This window comes from Oncorhynchus keta, unplaced genomic scaffold (assembly GCF_023373465.1).
Source record: "Oncorhynchus keta strain PuntledgeMale-10-30-2019 unplaced genomic scaffold, Oket_V2 Un_contig_2547_pilon_pilon, whole genome shotgun sequence".
Taxonomy (NCBI): Eukaryota; Metazoa; Chordata; class Actinopteri; order Salmoniformes; family Salmonidae; genus Oncorhynchus; species Oncorhynchus keta.
The window spans coordinates 5,001-25,407 of NW_026284469.1; the positions used below are offsets into that span (position 1 = coordinate 5,001).

At 52.2% G+C, this 20,407-nt stretch overlaps 1 pseudogene; it reads right to left on the reverse strand.

The window, feature by feature from the left end:
- The window catches only part of LOC127922372 (methylthioribose-1-phosphate isomerase-like), a 34,612-nt pseudogene that overhangs the window by 4,531 nt on the left and 9,674 nt on the right, over positions 1 to 20,407 (reverse strand).

The following is a 20,407-nucleotide window of genomic DNA, read 5'->3' on the forward strand; positions in this document are numbered from 1 at the left end:
CACACTGGTTATAGTCTGGTACTAGAGCATGGAGGGAACGCACCACACCTGGAGACACACACTGGTTATAGTCTGGTACTAGAGCATGGAGGGAACGCACCACACCTGAAGACACACACACTGGTTATAGTCTGGTACTAGAGCATGGAGGGAACGCACCACACCTGGAGACACACACACTGGTTATAGTCTGGTACTAGAGCATGGAGGGAACGCACCACACCTGGAGACACTGGTTATAGTCTGGTACTAGAGCATGGAGGAACGCACCACACCTGGAGACACACACACTGGTTATAGTCTGGTACTAGAGCATGGAGGGAACGCACCACACCTGGAGACACACACACTGGTTATAGTCTGGTACTAGAGCATGGAGGAACGCACCACACCTGGAGACACTGGTTATAGTCTGGTACTAGAGCATGGAGGGAACGCACCACACCTGGAGACACACACTGGTTATAGTCTGGTACTAGAGCATGGAGGGAACGCACCACACCTGGAGAGACACTGGTTATAGTCTGGTACTAGAGCATGGAGGGAACGCACCACACCTGGAGACACTGGTTATAGTCTGGTACTAGAGCATGGAGGGAACACACCACACCTGGAGACACACACTGGTTATAGTCTGGTACTAGAGCATGGAGGGAACGCACCACACCTGGAGACACTGGTTATAGTCTGGTACTAGAGCATGGAGGAACGCACCACACCTGGAGACACACACTGGTTATAGTCTGGTACTAGAGCATGGAGGGAACGCACCACACCTGGAGACACACACTGGTTATAGTCTGGTACTAGAGCATGGAGGGAACGCACCACACCTAGAGACACTGGTTATAGTCTGGTACTAGAGCATGGAGGAACGCACCACACCTGGAGACACTGGTTATAGTCTGGTACTAGAGCATGGAGGGAACACACCACACCTGGAGACACTGGTTATAGTCTGGTACTAGAGCATGGAGGAACGCACCACACCTGGAGACACTGGTTATAGTCTGGTACTAGAGCATGGAGGGAACGCACCACACCTGGAGACACACACACTGGTTATAGTCTGGTACTAGAGCATGGAGGGAACGCACCACACCTGGAGACACACACTGGTTATAGTCTGGTACTAGAGCATGGAGGAACGCACCACACCTGGAGACACACACACTGGTTATAGTCTGGTACTAGAGCATGGAGGGAACGCACCACACCTGGAGACACACACTGGTTATAGTCTGGTACTAGAGCATGGAGGGAACGCACCACACCTGGAGACACACACTGGTTATAGTTTGGTTCTAGAGAATGGAGGGCACGCACCACACCTGGAGACACACACTGGTTATAGTCTGGTACTAGAGCATGGAGGGAACGCACCACACCCGGAGACACACACACTGGTTATAGTCTGGTAGTAGAGCATGGAGGGAACGCACCACACCTGGAGACACACACTGGTTATAGTCTGGTACTAGAGCATGGAGGAACGCACCACACCTGGAGACACACACTGGTTATAGTCTGGTACTAGAGCATGGAGGGAACGCACCACACCTGGAGACACACACTGGTTATAGTCTGGTACTAGAGCATGGAGGGAACGCACCACACCTGGAGACACACACTGGTTATAGTCTGGTACTAGAGCATGGAGGGAACGCACCACACCTGGAGACACACACACTGGTTATAGTCTGGTACTAGAGCATGGAGGGAACGCACCACACCTGGAGACACACACTGGTTATAGTCTGGTACTAGAGCATGGAGGGAACGCACCACACCTGGAGACACACACTGGTTATAGTCTGGTACTAGAGCATGGAGGGAACGCACCACACCTGGAGACACTGGTTATAGTCTGGTACTAGAGCATGGAGGGAACACACCACACCTGGAGACACACACACTGGTTATAGTCTGGTACTAGAGCATGGAGGGAACGCACCACACCTGGAGACACTGGTTATAGTCTGGTACTAGAGCATGGAGGGAACGCACCACACCTGGAGACACTGGTTATAGTCTGGTACTAGAGCATGGAGGGAACACACCACACCTGGAGACACTGGTTATAGTCTGGTACTAGAGCATGGAGGGAACGCACCACACCTGGAGACACACACTGGTTATAGTCTGGTACTAGAGCATGGAGGGAACGCACCACACCTGGAGACACTGGTTATAGTCTGGTACTAGAGCATGGAGGGAACGCACCACACCTGGAGACACTGGTTGTAGTCTGGTACTAGAGCATGGAGGGAACACACCACACCTGGAGACACTGGTTATAGTCTGGTACTAGAGCATGGAGGGACGCACCACACCTGGAGACACTGGTTATAGTCTGGTACTAGAGCATGGAGGGAACGCACCACACCTGGAGACACACACAGGTTATAGTCTGGTACTAGAGCATGGAGGGAACGCACCACACCTGGAGACACACACTGGTTATAGTCTGGTACTAGAGCATGGAGGGAACGCACCACACCTGGAGACACACACTGGTTATAGTCTGGTACTAGAGCATGGAGGAACGCACCACACCTGGAGACACACACTGGTTATAGTCTGGTACTAGAGCATGGAGGGAACACACCACACCTGGAGACACTGGTTATAGTCTGGTACTAGAGCATGGAGGGAACGCACCACACCTGGAGACACTGGTTATAGTCTGGTACTAGAGCATGGAGGGAACGCACCACACCTGGAGACACACACACTGGTTATAGTCTGGTACTAGAGCATGGAGGGAACGCACCACACCTGGAGACACACACTGGTTATAGTCTGGTACTAGAGCATGGAGGAACGCACCACACCTGGAGACACACACACTGGTTATAGTCTGGTACTAGAGCATGGAGGGAACGCACCACACCTGGAGACACACACTGGTTATAGTCTGGTACTAGAGCATGGAGGGAACGCACCACACCTGGAGACACTGGTTATAGTCTGGTACTAGAGCATGGAGGGAACACACCACACCTGGAGACACACACACTGGTTATAGTCTGGTACTAGAGCATGGAGGGAACGCACCACACCTGGAGACACACACACTGGTTATAGTCTGGTACTAGAGCATGGAGGAACGCACCACACCTGGAGACACACACTGGTTATAGTCTGGTACTAGAGCATGGAGGGACCGCACCACACCTGGAGACACACACACTGGTTATAGTCTGGTACTAGAGCATGGAGGGAACGCACCACACCTGGAGACACTGGTTATAGTCTGGTACTAGAGCATGGAGGGAACGCACCACACCTGGAGACACTGGTTATAGTCTGGTACTAGAGCATGGAGGGAACACACCACACCTGGAGACACTGGTTATAGTCTGGTACTAGAGCATGGAGGGAACGCACCACACCTGGAGACACTGGTTATAGTCTGGTACTAGAGCATGGAGGGAACGCACCACACCTGGAGACACACACACTGGTTATAGTCTGGTACTAGAGCATGGAGGGAACGCACCACACCTGGAGACACACACTGGTTATAGTCTGGTACTAGAGCATGGAGGGAACGCACCACACCTGGAGACACACACACTGGTTATAGTCTGGTACTAGAGCATGGAGGGAACGCACCACACCTGGAGACACTGGTTATAGTCTGGTACTAGAGCATGGAGGGAACGCACCACACCTGGAGACACTGGTTATAGTCTGGTACTAGAGCATGGAGGGAACACACCACACCTGGAGACACACACTGGTTATAGTCTGGTACTAGAGCATGGAGGGAACACACCACACCTGGAGACACACACTGGTTATAGTCTGGTACTAGAGCATGGAGGGAACGCACCACACCTGGAGACACACACTGGTTATAGTCTGGTACTAGAGCATGGAGGGAACGCACCACACCTGGAGACACACACACTGGTTATAGTCTGGTACTAGAGCATGGAGGGAACGCACCACACCTGGAGACACACACTGGTTATAGTCTGGTACTAGAGCATGGAGGGAACGCACCACACCTGGAGACACACACACTGGTTATAGTCTGGTACTAGAGCATGGAGGGAACGCACCACACCTGGAGACACACACTGGTTATAGTCTGGTACTAGAGCATGGAGGGAACGCACCACACCTGGAGACACACACTGGTTATAGTCTGGTACTAGAGCATGGAGGGAACGCACCACACCTGGAGACACTGGTTATAGTCTGGTACTAGAGCATGGAGGGAACGCACCACACCTGGAGACACTGGTTATAGTCTGGTACTAGAGCATGGAGGGAACGCACCACACCTGGACACACACACTGGTTATAGTCTGGTACTAGAGCATGGAGGGAACGCACCACACCTGGAGACACACACACTGGTTATAGTCTGGTACTAGAGCATGGAGGGAACGCACCACACCTGGAGACACACACTGGTTATAGTCTGGTACTAGAGCATGGAGGGAACGCACCACACCTGGAGACACACACACTGGTTATAGTCTGGTACTAGAGCATGGAGGGAACGCACCACACCTGGAGACACACACTGGTTATAGTCTGGTACTAGAGCATGGAGGGAACGCACCACACCTGGAGACACACACACTGGTTATAGTCTGGTACTAGAGCATGGAGGGAACGCACCACACCTGGAGACACACACACTGGTTATAGTCTGGTACTAGAGCATGGAGGGAACGCACCACACCTGGAGACACACACACTGGTTATAGTCTGGTACTAGAGCATGGAGGGAACGCACCACACCTGGAGACACACACACTGGTTATAGTCTGGTACTAGAGCATGGAGGGAACGCACCACACCTGGAGACACACACTGGTTATAGTCTGGTACTAGAGCATGGAGGGAACGCACCACACCTGGAGACACACACTGGTTATAGTCTGGTACTAGAGCATGGAGGGAACGCACCACACCTGGAGACACTGGTTATAGTCTGGTACTAGAGCATGGAGGGAACGCACCACACCTGGAGACACACACACTGGTTATAGTCTGGTACTAGAGCATGGAGGGAACGCACCACACCTGGAGACACACACTGGTTATAGTCTGGTACTAGAGCATGGAGGGAACGCACCACACCTGGAGACACACACTGGTTATAGTCTGGTACTAGAGCATGGAGGGAACGCACCACACCTGGAGACACACACACTGGTTATAGTCTGGTACTAGAGCATGGAGGAAGCACCACACCTGGAGACACTGGTTATAGTCTGGTACTAGAGCATGGAGGGAACACACCACACCTGGAGACACTGGTTATAGTCTGGTACTAGAGCATGGAGGGAACGCACCACACCTGGAGACACACACTGGTTATAGTCTGGTACTAGAGCATGGAGGGAACGCACCACACCTGGAGACACACACTGGTTATAGTCTGGTACTAGAGCATGGAGGGAACGCACCACACCTGGAGACACACACTGGTTATAGTCTGGTACTAGAGCATGGAGGGAACGCACCACACCTGGAGACACACACACTGGTTATAGTCTGGTACTAGAGCATGGAGGAACGCACCACACCTGGAGACACACACTGGTTATAGTCTGGTACTAGAGCATGGAGGGAACGCACCACACCTGGAGACACACACACTGGTTATAGTCTGGTACTAGAGCATGGAGGGAACGCACCACACCTGGAGACACACACTGGTTATAGTCTGGTACTAGAGCATGGAGGGAACGCACCACACCTGGAGACACACACTGGTTATAGTCTGGTACTAGAGCATGGAGGAACGCACCACACCTGGAGACACTGGTTATAGTCTGGTACTAGAGCATGGAGGGAACGCACCACACCTGGAGACACTGGTTATAGTCTGGTACTAGAGCATGGAGACACACACTGGTTATAGTCTGGTACTAGAGCATGGAGGGAACGCACCACACCTGGAGACACACACACTGGTTATAGTCTGGTACTAGAGCATGGAGGGAACGCACCACACCTGGAGACACACACTGGTTATAGTCTGGTACTAGAGCATGGAGGGAACGCACCACACCTGGAGACACACTGGTTATAGTCTGGTACTAGAGCATGGAGGGAACGCACCACACCTGGAGACACACTGGTTATAGTCTGGTACTAGAGCATGGAGGAACGCACCACACCTGGAGACACACACTGGTTATAGTCTGGTACTAGAGCATGGAGGAACGCACCACACCTGGAGACACTGGTTATAGTCTGGTACTAGAGCATGGAGGGAACGCACCACACCTGGAGACACTGGTTATAGTCTGGTACTAGAGCATGGAGGGAACGCACCACACCTGGAGACACACACTGGTTATAGTCTGGTACTAGAGCATGGAGGGAACGCACCACACCTGGAGACACACACTGGTTATAGTCTGGTACTAGAGCATGGAGGGAACGCACCACACCTGGAGACACTGGTTATAGTCTGGTACTAGAGCATGGAGGGAACACACCACACCTGGAGACACTGGTTATAGTCTGGTACTAGAGCATGGAGGGAACGCACCACACCTGGAGACACTGGTTATAGTCTGGTACTAGAGCATGGAGGGAACGCACCACACCTGGAGACACACACTGGTTATAGTCTGGTACTAGAGCATGGAGGGAACGCACCACACCTGGAGACACACACTGGTTATAGTCTGGTACTAGAGCATGGAGGGAACGCACCACACCTGGAGACACACACACTGGTTATAGTCTGGTACTAGAGCATGGAGGGAACGCACCACACCTGGAGACACACACACTGGTTATAGTCTGGTACTAGAGCATGGAGGGAACGCACCACACCTGGAGACACACACTGGTTATAGTCTGGTACTAGAGCATGGAGGGAACGCACCACACCTGGAGACACACACTGGTTATAGTCTGGTACTAGAGCATGGAGGGAACGCACCACACCTGGAGACACACACTGGTTATAGTCTGGTACTAGAGCATGGAGGGAACGCACCACACCTGGAGACACTGGTTATAGTCTGGTACTAGAGCATGGAGGGAACGCACCACACCTGGAGACACACACTGGTTATAGTCTGGTACTAGAGCATGGAGGGAACGCACCACACCTGGAGACACTGGTTATAGTCTGGTACTAGAGCATGGAGGGAACACACCACACCTGGAGACACTGGTTATAGTCTGGTACTAGAGCATGGAGGGAACGCACCACACCTGGAGACACTGGTTATAGTCTGGTACTAGAGCATGGAGGGAACGCACCACACCTGGAGACACACACTGGTTATAGTCTGGTACTAGAGCATGGAGGGAACGCACCACACCTGGAGACACACACTGGTTATAGTCTGGTACTAGAGCATGGAGGGAACGCACCACACCTGGAGACAAACACTGGTTATAGTCTGGTACTAGAGCATGGAGGGAACGCACCACACCTGGAGACACAAACACTGGTTATAGTCTGGTACTAGAGCATGGAGGGAACACACCACACCTGGAGACACACACTGGTTATAGTCTGGTACTAGAGCATGGAGGGAACGCACCACACCTGGAGACACACACACTGGTTATAGTCTGGTACTAGAGCATGGAGGGAACGCACCACACCTGGAGACACTGGTTATAGTCTGGTACTAGAGCATGGAGGGAACACACCACACCTGGAGACACTGGTTATAGTCTGGTACTAGAGCATGGAGGGAACACACCACACCTGGAGACACACACTGGTTATAGTCTGGTACTAGAGCATGGAGGGAACACACCACACCTGGAGACACACACACTGGTTATAGTCTGGTACTAGAGCATGGAGGGAACGCACCACACCTGGAGACACTGGTTATAGTCTGGTACTAGAGCATGGAGGGAACGCACCACACCTGGAGACACACACACTGGTTATAGTCTGGTACTAGAGCATGGAGGGAACGCACCACACCTGGAGACACTGGTTATAGTCTGGTACTAGAGCATGGAGGGAACGCACCACACCTGGAGACACACACACTGGTTATAGTCTGGTACTAGAGCATGGAGGGAACGCACCACACCTGGAGACACTGGTTATAGTCTGGTACTAGAGCATGGAGGGAACACACCACACCTGGAGACACTGGTTATAGTCTGGTACTAGAGCATGGAGGGAACGCACCACACCTGGAGACACTGGTTATAGTCTGGTACTAGAGCATGGAGGGAACGCACCACACCTGGAGACACTGGTTATAGTCTGGTACTAGAGCATGGAGGGAACGCACCACACCTGGAGACACTGGTTATAGTCTGGTACTAGAGCATGGAGGGAACGCACCACACCTGGAGACACTGGTTATAGTCTGGTACTAGAGCATGGAGGGAACGCACCACACCTGGAGACACACACTGGTTATAGTCTGGTACTAGAGCATGGAGGGAACGCACCACACCTGGAGACACACACACTGGTTATAGTCTGGTACTAGAGCATGGAGGGAACGCACCACACCTGGAGACACACACTGGTTATAGTCTGGTACTAGAGCATGGAGGGAACACACCACACCTGGAGACACACACACTGGTTATAGTCTGGTACTAGAGCATGGAGGGAACGCACCACACCTGGAGACACACACACTGGTTATAGTCTGGTACTAGAGCATGGAGGGAACGCACCACACCTGGAGACACTGGTTATAGTCTGGTACTAGAGCATGGAGGGAACGCACCACACCTGGAGACACACACACTGGTTATAGTCTGGTACTAGAGCATGGAGGGAACGCACCACACCTGGAGACACACACTGGTTATAGTCTGGTACTAGAGCATGGAGGGAACGCACCACACCTGGAGACACTGGTTATAGTCTGGTACTAGAGCATGGAGGAACGCACCACACCTGGAGACACTGGTTATAGTCTGGTACTAGAGCATGGAGGGAACGCACCACACCTGGAGACACTGGTTATAGTCTGGTACTAGAGCATGGAGGGAACGCACCACACCTGGAGACACACACACTGGTTATAGTCTGGTACTAGAGCATGGAGGGAACGCACCACACCTGGAGACACACACTGGTTATAGTCTGGTACTAGAGCATGGAGGGAACGCACCACACCTGGAGACACACACACTGGTTATAGTCTGGTACTAGAGCATGGAGGGAACGCACCACACCTGGAGACACTGGTTATAGTCTGGTACTAGAGCATGGAGGGAACGCACCACACCTGGAGACACTGGTTATAGTCTGGTACTAGAGCATGGAGGGAACGCACCACACCTGGAGACACTGGTTATAGTCTGGTACTAGAGCATGGAGGGAACGCACCACACCTGGAGACACACTGGTTATAGTCTGGTACTAGAGCATGGAGGGAACGCACCACACCTGGAGACACTGGTTATAGTCTGGTACTAGAGCATGGAGGGAACGCACCACACCTGGAGACACACACACTGGTTATAGTCTGGTACTAGAGCAGAGACTCACTGTTTATAGTCTGGTAGACATGGAGAGCCCAGACACACTGGTTATAGTCTGGTACTAGAGCATGGAGGGAACGCACCACACCTGGAGACACACACTGGTTATAGTCTGGTACTAGAGCATGGAGGGAAGCACCACACCTGGAGACACACACTGGTTATAGTCTGGTACTAGAGCCCAGAGACTCACTGGTTATAGTCTGGTACTAGAGCCCAGACACACTGGTTATAGTCTGGTACTAGAGCACAGAGACACACTGGTTATAGTCTGGTACTAGAGCACAGATACACACTGGTTATAGTCTGGTACTAGAGCACAGAGACACACTGGTTATAGTCTGGTACTAGAGCATGGAGCCCAGAGACACACTGGTTATAGTCTGGTACCTGGAGCCCAGAGACACACTGGTTATAGTCTGGTACTAGAGCCCAGAGACACACTGGTTATAGTCTGGTACTAGAGCCCACCACACCTGGAGACACACACACTGGTTATAGTCTGGTACTAGAGCATGGACTGGTTATCATCTGGTACTAGACCCAGAGACACTCTGGTTATAGTCTGGTACTAGAGCAGAGACACACTGGTTATAGTCTGGTACTAGAGCATGGAGGAACGGCAGAGACTCACTGGTTATAGTCTGGTACTAGAACCCAGAGACTCACTGGTTATAGTCTGGTACATGGAGAACCCAGAGACTCACTGGTTATAGTCTGGTAGCTGGAGAGCCCAGAGACACACTGGTTATAGTCTGGTACTAGAGCCCAGAGACTCACTGGTTATAGTCTGGTACTGGAGAACCCAGAGACTCTGGTTATAGTCTGGTACTAGAGCCCAGAGACTCACTGGTTATAGTCTGGTACTAGAGCATGGAGGCCCAGACACACTGGTTATAGTCTGGTACTAGAGCATGGAGAGACTCTCTGGTTATAGTCTGGTACTAGAGCAGAGCCCAGAGACACTGGTTATAGTCTGGTACTAGAGCATGGAGAGACACTCTGGTTATAGTCTGGTACTAGAGCCCAGAGACACACTGGTTATAGTCTGGTACTAGAGCCCAGAGACTCTGGTTATAGTCTGGTACTAGAGCCCAGAGACTCTCTGGTTATAGTCTGGTACTAGAGCCCAGAGACACTGGTTATCATCTGGTACTAGAGCCCAGGACACTCTGGTTATAGTCTGGTACTAGAGCCTGGAGAGACACACTGGTTATAGTCTGGTACTAGAGCATGGAGGGAACGCACCACACCTGGAGACACTGGTTATAGTCTGGTACTAGAGCATGGAGGGAACGCACCACACCTGGAGACACACACACTGGTTATAGTCTGGTACTAGAGCCCACTGGAGACTCACTGTTTATAGTCTGGTACTGGAGAGCCCAGACACACTGGTTATAGTCTGGTACTAGAGCATGGAGGGAACGCACCACACCTGGAGACACACACTGGTTATAGTCTGGTACTAGAGCATGGAGGGAACGCACCACACCTGGAGACACACACTGGTTATAGTCTGGTACTAGAGCCCAGAGACTCACTGGTTATAGTCTGGTACTAGAGCCTGGAGACACTCACTGGTTATAGTCTGGTACATAGAGCCCAGACACACTGGTTATAGTCTGGTACTAGAACCCAGAGACTCACTGGTTATAGAGTCTGGTACTAGAGCCCAGACACACCTGGACACTGGTTATAGTCTGGTACTAGAGCATGGAGGGAGACACACTGGTTATAGTCTGGTACTAGAGCACAGATACACACTGGTTATAGTCTGGTACTGGAGAGCACAGAGACACACTGGTTATAGTCTGGTACTAGAGCCCAGAGACACACTGGTTATAGTCTGGTACTAGAGCATGGAGAGACACACTGGTTATAGTCTGGTACTAGAGCATGAGACTCTGGTTATAGTCTAGTACCACACCTGAGAGACACACTGGTTATAGTCTGGTACTAGAGCAGAGACACTGGTTATCATCTGGTACTAGAGCATGGAGAGACACTCTGGTTATAGTCTGGTACTAGAGCATGGAGACACACTGGTTATAGTCTGGTACTAGAGCCCAGAGACACACTGGTTATAGTCTGGTACTAGAGCCCAGAGACACACTGGTTATAGTCTGGTAGAGCATGGAGGAGCCACACCTGGAGACTCACTGGTTATAGTCTGGTACTAGAGCCACAGAGACACTGGTTATAGTCTGGTACTAGAGCCCAGAGACACTGGTTATCTTCTGGTACTATAGCCCAGAGACACTCTGGTTATAGTCTGGTACTAGAGCACAGAGACACACTGGGTTATAGTCTGGTACTAGAGCACAGAGACAGACACACTGGTTATAGTCTGGTACTAGAGCATGGAGGCACACCTGGAGACACACTGGTTATAGTCTGGTACTAGAGCATGGAGGGAGACACACTGGTTATAGTCTGGTAGAGCATAGAGCCCAGACACACTGGTTATAGTCTGGTACTAGACCACACCTGGAGACTCTCTGGTTATAGTCTGGTACTAGAGCATGGAGAGCCCTGGAGACACACACTGGTTATAGTCTGGTACATGGAGAGCACCAGACACACTGGTTATAGTCTGGTACTACATGGAGAGCACCAGACACACTGGTTATAGTCTGGTACTACTAGAGCCCAGAGACACTGGTTATAGTCTGGTACATGGAGAGCACACCTGGAGACACACTGGTTATAGTCTGGTACTAGAGCCCAGAGACACACTGGTTATAGTCTGGTACTAGAGCCCAGAGACACACTGGTTATAGTCTGGTACTAGAGCCCAGAGACTCTGGTTATAGTCTGGTACTAGAGCCTGGAGACTCTCTGGTTATAGTCTGGTACTAGAGCCCAGAGACACTGGTTATCATCTGGTACTACACCCAGAGACACTCTGGTTATAGTCTGGTACTAGAGCCACACCTGGAGACACACTGGTTATAGTCTGGTACATGGAGAGCCCAGAGACACACTGGTTATAGTCTGGTACATAGAACCACACCTGGAGACTCACTGGTTATAGTCTGGTACTAGAGCATGGAGCCCAGAGACACACTGGTTATAGTCTGGTACTAGAGCATGGAGGGAACACCACACTCACTGGTTATAGTCTGGTACTAGAACCCAGAGACACTGGTTATAGTCTGGTACTAGAGCACCACACCTGGAGACTCACTGGTTATAGTCTGGTACTAGAGCATGGAGAGCCCAGACACACTGGTTATAGTCTGGTACTAGAGCCCAGAGACTCTCTGGTTATAGTCTGGTACTAGAGCCCAGAGACACTGGTTATCATCTGGTACTAGAGCATGGAGACACTCTGGTTATAGTCTGGTACTAGAGCCCAGAGACACACTGGTTATAGTCTGGTAGAGCTAGAGCCCACCTGGAGAGACACTGGTTATAGTCTGGTACTAGAGCATGGAGGGAACGCACCACACCTGGAGTTACACTGGTTATAGTCTGGAGCCCAGAGACACTGGTTATCATCTGGTACTAGAGCCCAGAGACACTCTGGTTATAGTCTGGTACTAGAGCATGGAGGGAACGCACCACACCTGGAGACACACTGGTTATAGTCTGGTACTAGAGCATGGAGGGAACGCACCACACCTGGAGACACTGGTTATAGTCTGGTACTAGAGCATGGAGGGAACGCACCACACCTGGAGACACACACTGGTTATAGTCTGGTACTAGAGCATGAGACACTGGTTATCATCTGGTACATGGAGAGCCCAGAGACACTCTGGTTATAGTCTACTAGAGCATGGAGAGCCCAGAGACACACTGGTTATAGGCTGGTACTAGAGCATGGAGCCCACAGACACACTGGTTATAGTCTGGTACTAGAGCCCAGAGACTCTCTGGTTATAGTCTGGTACTAGAGCACCACACCTGGAGACTCTCTGGTTATAGTCTGGTACTAGAGCATGGAGAGACACTGGTTATCTTCTGGTACTAGAGCATAGCCACAGAGACACTGGTTATAGTCTGGGTAGAGCATGGAGAGCACAGAGACACACTGGTTATAGTCTGGTACTGGAGAGCACAGAGACACACTGGTTATAGTCTGGAACGCACCACACCTGGAGACACACTGGTTATAGTCTGGTAGCATGGAGAGCACAGAGACACACTGGTTATAGTCTGGTAGAGCATGGAGGGAGCACACCTGGAGACACACTGGTTATAGTCTGGTACTAGAGCATGGAGGGAGCCCAGACACACTGGTTATAGTCTGGTACTAGACCTCTGGAGACACACTGGTTATAGTCTGGTACTAGAGCCCAGACACACTGGTTATAGTCTGGTACTAGAGCAGAGCCCAGACACACTGGTTATAGTCTGGTACTAGAGCAGAGCCCAGACACACTGGTTATAGTCTGGTACTGGAGAGCCCAGAGACACTGGTTATAGTCTGGTACATGGAGAGCACAGAGACACACTGGTTATAGTCTGGTACTAGAGCCCAGAGACACACTGGTTATAGTCTGGTACATGGAGAGCCCACCTGGAGACACACTGGTTATAGTCTGGTACTAGAGCATGGAGAGCCACACCTGGAGACACTGGTTATAGTCTGGTACTAGAGCCACACCTGGAGACACACTGGTTATAGTCTGGTAGAGCATGGAGAGCACCACAGAGACACTGGTTATCATCTGGTAGAGCTGGAGAGCCCAGAGACACTCTGGTTATAGTCTGGTACTAGAGCCCAGAGACACACTGGTTATAGTCTGGTACTAGAGCATGGAGAGCCCAGAGACACACTGGTTATAGTCTGGTACTAGAACCCAGAGACTCACTGGTTATAGTCTGGTACTAGAGCCCAGAGACACACTGGTTATAGTCTGGTACATGGAGAGCCCAGAGACTCACTGGTTATAGTCTGGTACATGGAGAACCCACCTGGAGACACTGGTTATAGTCTGGTACTAGAGCATGGAGGAGCCCACACCTGGAGACTCACTGGTTATAGTCTGGTACTGGAGAGCCCAGACACACTGGTTATAGTCTGGTACTAGAGCACCACACCTGGAGACTCACTGGTTATAGTCTGGTACTAGAGCATGGAGAGCACCACACCTGGAGACACTGGTTATATCTGGTACTAGAGCAGAGCCACACCTGGAGACACACTGGTTATAGTCTGGTACTAGAGCATAGAGCCACACCTGGAGACACACTGGTTATAGTCTGGTACTAGAGCCCAGAGACTCTGGTTATAGTCTGGTAGCATAGAGCCACACCTGGAGACTCACTGGTTATAGTCTGGTACTAGAGCATGGAGAGCCACACCTGGAGACACTGGTTATCATCTGGTACTAGAGCCCAGAGACACTCTGGTTATAGTCTGGTACTAGAGCATGGAGGGAACGCACCACACCTGGAGACACACACTGGTTATAGTCTGGTACTAGAGCATGGAGGGAACGCACCACACCTGGAGACACTGGTTATAGTCTGGTACTAGAGCATGGAGGAACGCACCACACCTGGAGACACACACACTGGTTATAGTCTGGTACTAGAGCCCACACCTGGAGACACTGGTTATAGTCTGGTACTAGAGAGACACACTGTTTATAGTCTGGTACTAGAGCATGGAGGGAACACACCACACCTGGAGACACACTGGTTATAGTCTGGTACTAGAGCATGGAGGGAACGCACCACACCTGGAGACACACTGGTTATAGTCTGGTACTAGAGCATGGAGGGAACGCACCACACCTGGAGACACTGGTTACTGGTTATAGTCATGGAGGGAAGAGCCACACCTGGAGACTCACTGGTTATAGTCTGGTACATAGAACCCACAGAGACTCACTGGTTATAGTCTGGTACTAGAGCATGGAGGGAACACACCACACCTGGACACACTGGTTATAGTCTGGTACTAGAGCATGGAGAGCACACCTGGAGACACACTGGTTATAGTCTGGTACTGGAGAGCACAGATACACACTGGTTATAGTCTGGTACTAGAGCACAGCACCACACCTGGACACACTGGTTATAGTCTGGTACTAGAGCATGGAGCCCAGAGACACACTGGTTATAGTCTGGTACTAGAGCCCACAGACACACTGGTTATAGTCTGGTAGCTGGAGAGCCCAGAGACTCTGGTTATAGTCTGGTACTAGAGCCCAGAGACTCTCTGGTTATAGTCTGGTACTAGAGCCCAGAGACACTGGTTATCATCTGGTACTAGAGCCCAGAGACACTCTGGTTATAGTCTGGTACTAGAGCCCAGACCTGGACACACTGGTTATAGTCTGGTACTAGAGCAGAGCCCAGAGACACACTGGTTATAGTCTGGTACTAGAGCCCAGAGACTCACTGGTTATAGTCTGGTACTAGAGCCCAGAGACTCTCTGGTTATAGTCTGGTACTGGAGAGCCCAGAGACACTGGTTATAGTCTGGTACTAGAGCCCAGAGACACTCTGGTTATAGTCTGGTACTAGAGCAGAGCACAGAGACACACTGGTTATAGTCTGGTACTGGAGAGCACCACAGAGACACACTGGTTATAGTCTGGTACTAGAGCATGGAGGCCCAGACACACTGGTTATAGTCTGGTACTGGAGAGCACAGAGACACACTGGTTATAGTCTGGTACTAGAGCATGGAGCACAGAGACACACTGGTTATAGTCTGGTACTAGAGCATGGAGACACACTGGTGGTTATAGTCTGGTACTAGACCTGGAGGGAGACCTGGAGACTCTGGTTATAGTCTGGTACTAGAGCATGGAGGAGCCCAGACACACTGGTTATAGTCTGGTACTAGAGCCCAGACACACTGGTTATAGTCTGGTACTAGAGCCCAGACACACTGGTTATAGTCTGGTACTAGAGCCCAGAGACACTGGTTATAGTCTGGTACTAGAGCACAGACACACTGGTTATAGTCTGGTACTAGAGCCCAGACACACTGGTTATAGTCTGGTACTAGAGCACAGAGACACACTGGTTATAGTCTGGTACTAGAGCACAGAGACACACTGGTTATAGTCTGGTACTAGAGCCCAGACACACTGGTTATAGTCTGGTACTAGACCCGGAGACTCTCTGGTTATAGTCTGGTACTAGAGCCCAGACACACTGGTTATAGTCTGGTACTAGAGCCCAGACACACTGGTTATAGTCTGGTACTAGAGCCCAGACACACTGGTTATAGTCTGGTACTAGAGCCCAGACACACTGGTTATAGTCTGGTACTAGAGCCCAGACACACTGGTTATAGTCTGGTACTAGAGCCCAGACACACTGGTTATAGTCTGGTACTAGACCTCGGAGACTCTCTGTCTTACCCAGTGCGGTGCCGTATCCTGCCGTGGCCAGTGACCCGGTGTTGCAGTGAGTTAAGATAGTGACAGAGTCTCGGGGAACACCAGACAGGATGTGTTGAGCTCCGTAGTTACCGATCTTCTTGTTGTCATTGACATCCCGCTCCAGCATCTCCTCGATCCAGCCAATCACACTGCAGAATGGGCGGGGATTAGAGGAGAGGGAGTGTCTGTCATTAAGCAGTCTTCCCTTTTCACCTTCTGATCTACTCTTTAGTTTAGTCCACTTTCATGTTCTGACTGTCTGGTCTCCTCTCTCTCTCTCTCTCTCTCTCATCCATCTCCCTCTCTCTCTCTGAGTCTCCCTCTCTCTCTCTGAGTCTCCCTCTCTGGGTCTCCCTCTCTCTGGGTCTCCCTCTCTCTGGGTCTCCCTCTCTCTCTCTGGGTCTCCCCCTCCTCTGGGTCTCCCTCTCTGGGTCTCCCCTCTCTCTCTCTCTCTCTCTCTCTCTCTGAGTCTCCCCCCCTCTCTCTCTCTCTGGGTCTCCTCTCCCTCTCTCTCTGAGTCTCCCCCCCTCTCTCTCTCTGGGTCTCCCCTCTCTCTCTCTCTCTGGGTCTCCCCCTCTCTCTCTCTCTCTCTGGGTCTCCCCCTCTCTCTCTCTCTGGGTCTCCCCTCCCTCTCTCTCTGGGTCTCTCCCCTCCCTCTCTCTGGGTCTCTCCTCTCTCTGGGTCTCCTCTCTCTCTCTCTCCCCTGGGTCTCCCTCTCTCTCTGGGTCTCCCCCTCTCTCTCTCTCTGGGTCTCCCCCTCTCTCTCTCTGGGTCTCTCTCTCTCTCTCTCTCTCTCTCTCTCTCTGGGTCTCCCCCTCTCTCTGGGTCTCCCCCTCTCCCCTCTCTCTGGGTCTCTCCCTCTCTCTCTCTCCTCTCCCTCTCTCTCCCTGGGTCTCCATCTCTCTCTCCTCTCTAGTCTCTCCTCCCTACATCCTCTCTCTCTCTCTCTCTCTGGGTCTCCTCTCTCTCTCTCCCTACATCCATCTCTCTCTCTCTCCCTCTCTCCCTCCCTCTCTCTCCCTACATCCTCCCTCCCTCCTCTCCTCTGGGTCTCCCCCTCCCTCTCTCTCTCTCTACATCCTCCCCTCTCTCTCTCTCTGGGTCCCCATCTCTCCCTCTCTCTCTCCTCATCCATCCCTCCCTCTCTCTCTCTGGGTCTCCCCCCTCTCTCTCTCTACATCTCCCCCTCTCTCTCTGGGTCTCCCCCTCTCATCTCTCTCTCTCTCTCTGGGTCTCTCCCTCTCTCTGGGTCTCCCCTCCCTCTCTCTCTCTCTGGGTCTCTCCCTCTCTCTCTCTCCCTCTCCTCCCTCTCTCTCTGGGTCTCCCTCCCTCATCCATCCCTCCTCCATCCTCTCTCCATCCTCCCTCTCCCTCTCTCCCTACATCCATCCCTCCCTCTCTCTCTCTCTCCCTATCCATCCTCTCTCTCCCTGGGTCTCCCTCTCTCCCTACATCCATCCCTCCCTCTCTCTCCCTACATCCATCCCTCCTCTCCCTCTCCTCCTCTCCATCTCATCCTCCCTCTCCTCTACATCCATCCCTCCCCCTCTCTCTCTCCCTACATCCATCCCTCCCTCCTCTCTCTCCCATCCATCCCTCCCTCTCTCTCCCTCTCTCTCTCCTACATCCATCCCTCCCTCTCTCTCTCTCTCTCATCCTCCATCCCTCCCTCCTCTCTCTCCCTACATCCATCCCTCCCCTCTCTCTCCCTACATCCATCCCTCCCTCTCTCTCTCTCTCCCCCTACATCCATCCCATCCCTCCTCTCTCCCTACATCCATCCCTCCCCTCTCTCTCCCTACATCCATCCCTCCCTCTCTCTCTCCCCTCCATCCATCCCTCCTCTCTCTCTCTCCCTACATCCATCCCTCCCTCCATCCCTCTCTCTCTCCCTACATCCATCCCCCTCCCTCTCTCTCTCCCTACATCCATCCCTCTCTCTCTCTCCCTACATCCATCCCTCCCTCTCTCTCTCTCTCTCTCTCCCTACATCCATCCCTCCCTCTCTCTCTCCCTCATCCATCCCTCCTCCCTCTCTCCCTCATCCATCCCTCTCTCTCTCCCTACATCCATCCCTCCCTCTCTCTCTCCCTACATCCATCCCTCCTCTCTCTCCCTCATCCATCCCTCTCTCCCTACATCCATCCCTCCCTCTCTCTCTCCCTACATCCATCCCTCCCTCTCTCTCTCTCCCTACATCCATCCCTCCCTCCTCTCTCTCCCTACATCCATCCCCTCTCTACATCCTCCCTCTCTCTCTCTCTCCCCATCCTCCCTCCTCTCTCTCTCTCCTACATCCATCCTCTCTCCCCTCTCCCTCTCTCCTCCCTACATCTCCCCCCTCTCTCTCCCTCATCCCTCTCTCTCCTACATCCATCCCTCCCTCTCTCTCTCCTCCCTCCCTCTCTCTCCCTCATCCATCCCTCCCTCCTCTCCCTACATCCATCTCCTCCCTCCCTCTCCTCTCCATCCCTCCCTGGGTCTCTCCCTACATCCATCCCTCCTCCCTCTCTCTCTCCCTGGGTCTCCCTCTCTCTCTACATCCATCCCTCCCTCTCCCTCTCTCTCTCTCCCCCCCATCCATCCTCTCCCTCATCCATCTCTCTCTCCCTACATCCATCCCTCCCCTCTCTCCCTACATCCATCCCTCCCTCCCTCTCTCCCTACATCCATCCCTCCCTCTCTCTCTCCCTACATCCATCCCTCCCTCTCTCTCTCTCTCCCTACATCCATCCCTCCCTCCCTCTCTCTCTCCCTACATCCATCCATCCCTCTCTCTCTCTCTCTCTCCCTACATCCATCCATCCCTCCCTCTCTCTCTCTCCTACACATCCATCCCTCCCTCTCTCTCTCCCTACATCCATCCCTCCCCTCTCTCTCTCCCTACATCCATCCTCCTCTCTCTCCCCATCCATCTCCATCCCTCCCTCTCTCTCTCCCTACATACATCCATCCCCTCCCTCTCTCTCTCCCTACATCCATCCCTCCCTCTCTCTCTCCCTACATCCATCCTCCTCTCTCTCTCTCTCCCTACATCCATCCCTCTCATCCCTCCCTCTCTCTCTCTCCCTACTCCTCTCTCTCTCCCTAGTCATCCCTCTCTCTCTCTCTACATCCACATCTCTCCCTCTCCCTCATCCATCCCTCCCTCTCTCTCTCCCCATCCTCTCCTCTCTCTCTCCCTACATCCATCCCCCCCCTCTCTCTCTCTCCCTACATCCATCCCTCTCTCTCTCTCTACATCCTCCCCCCTACATCCATCCCTCCCCCTCTCTCTCCCTACATCCATCCCTCCCTCTCTCTCTCTACATCCATCCCTCCCCTCTCTCTCCCTCATCTCATCCCTACATCCATCCCTCTCTCTCTCTCTCCCTACATCCATCCCCTCCCTCTCTCTCTCCCTACATCCATCCCCCCTCTCTCTCTCTCCCTACATCCATCCCTCCCTCCCTCTCTCCCTACATCCATCCCTCCCTCCCTCTCTCCCTACATCCATCCCTCCTCCCTCTCTCTCCCTACATCCATCCATCCCTCCCTCTCTCTCTCCCTACATCCATCCTCTCTCCTCTCTCCCTACATCCATC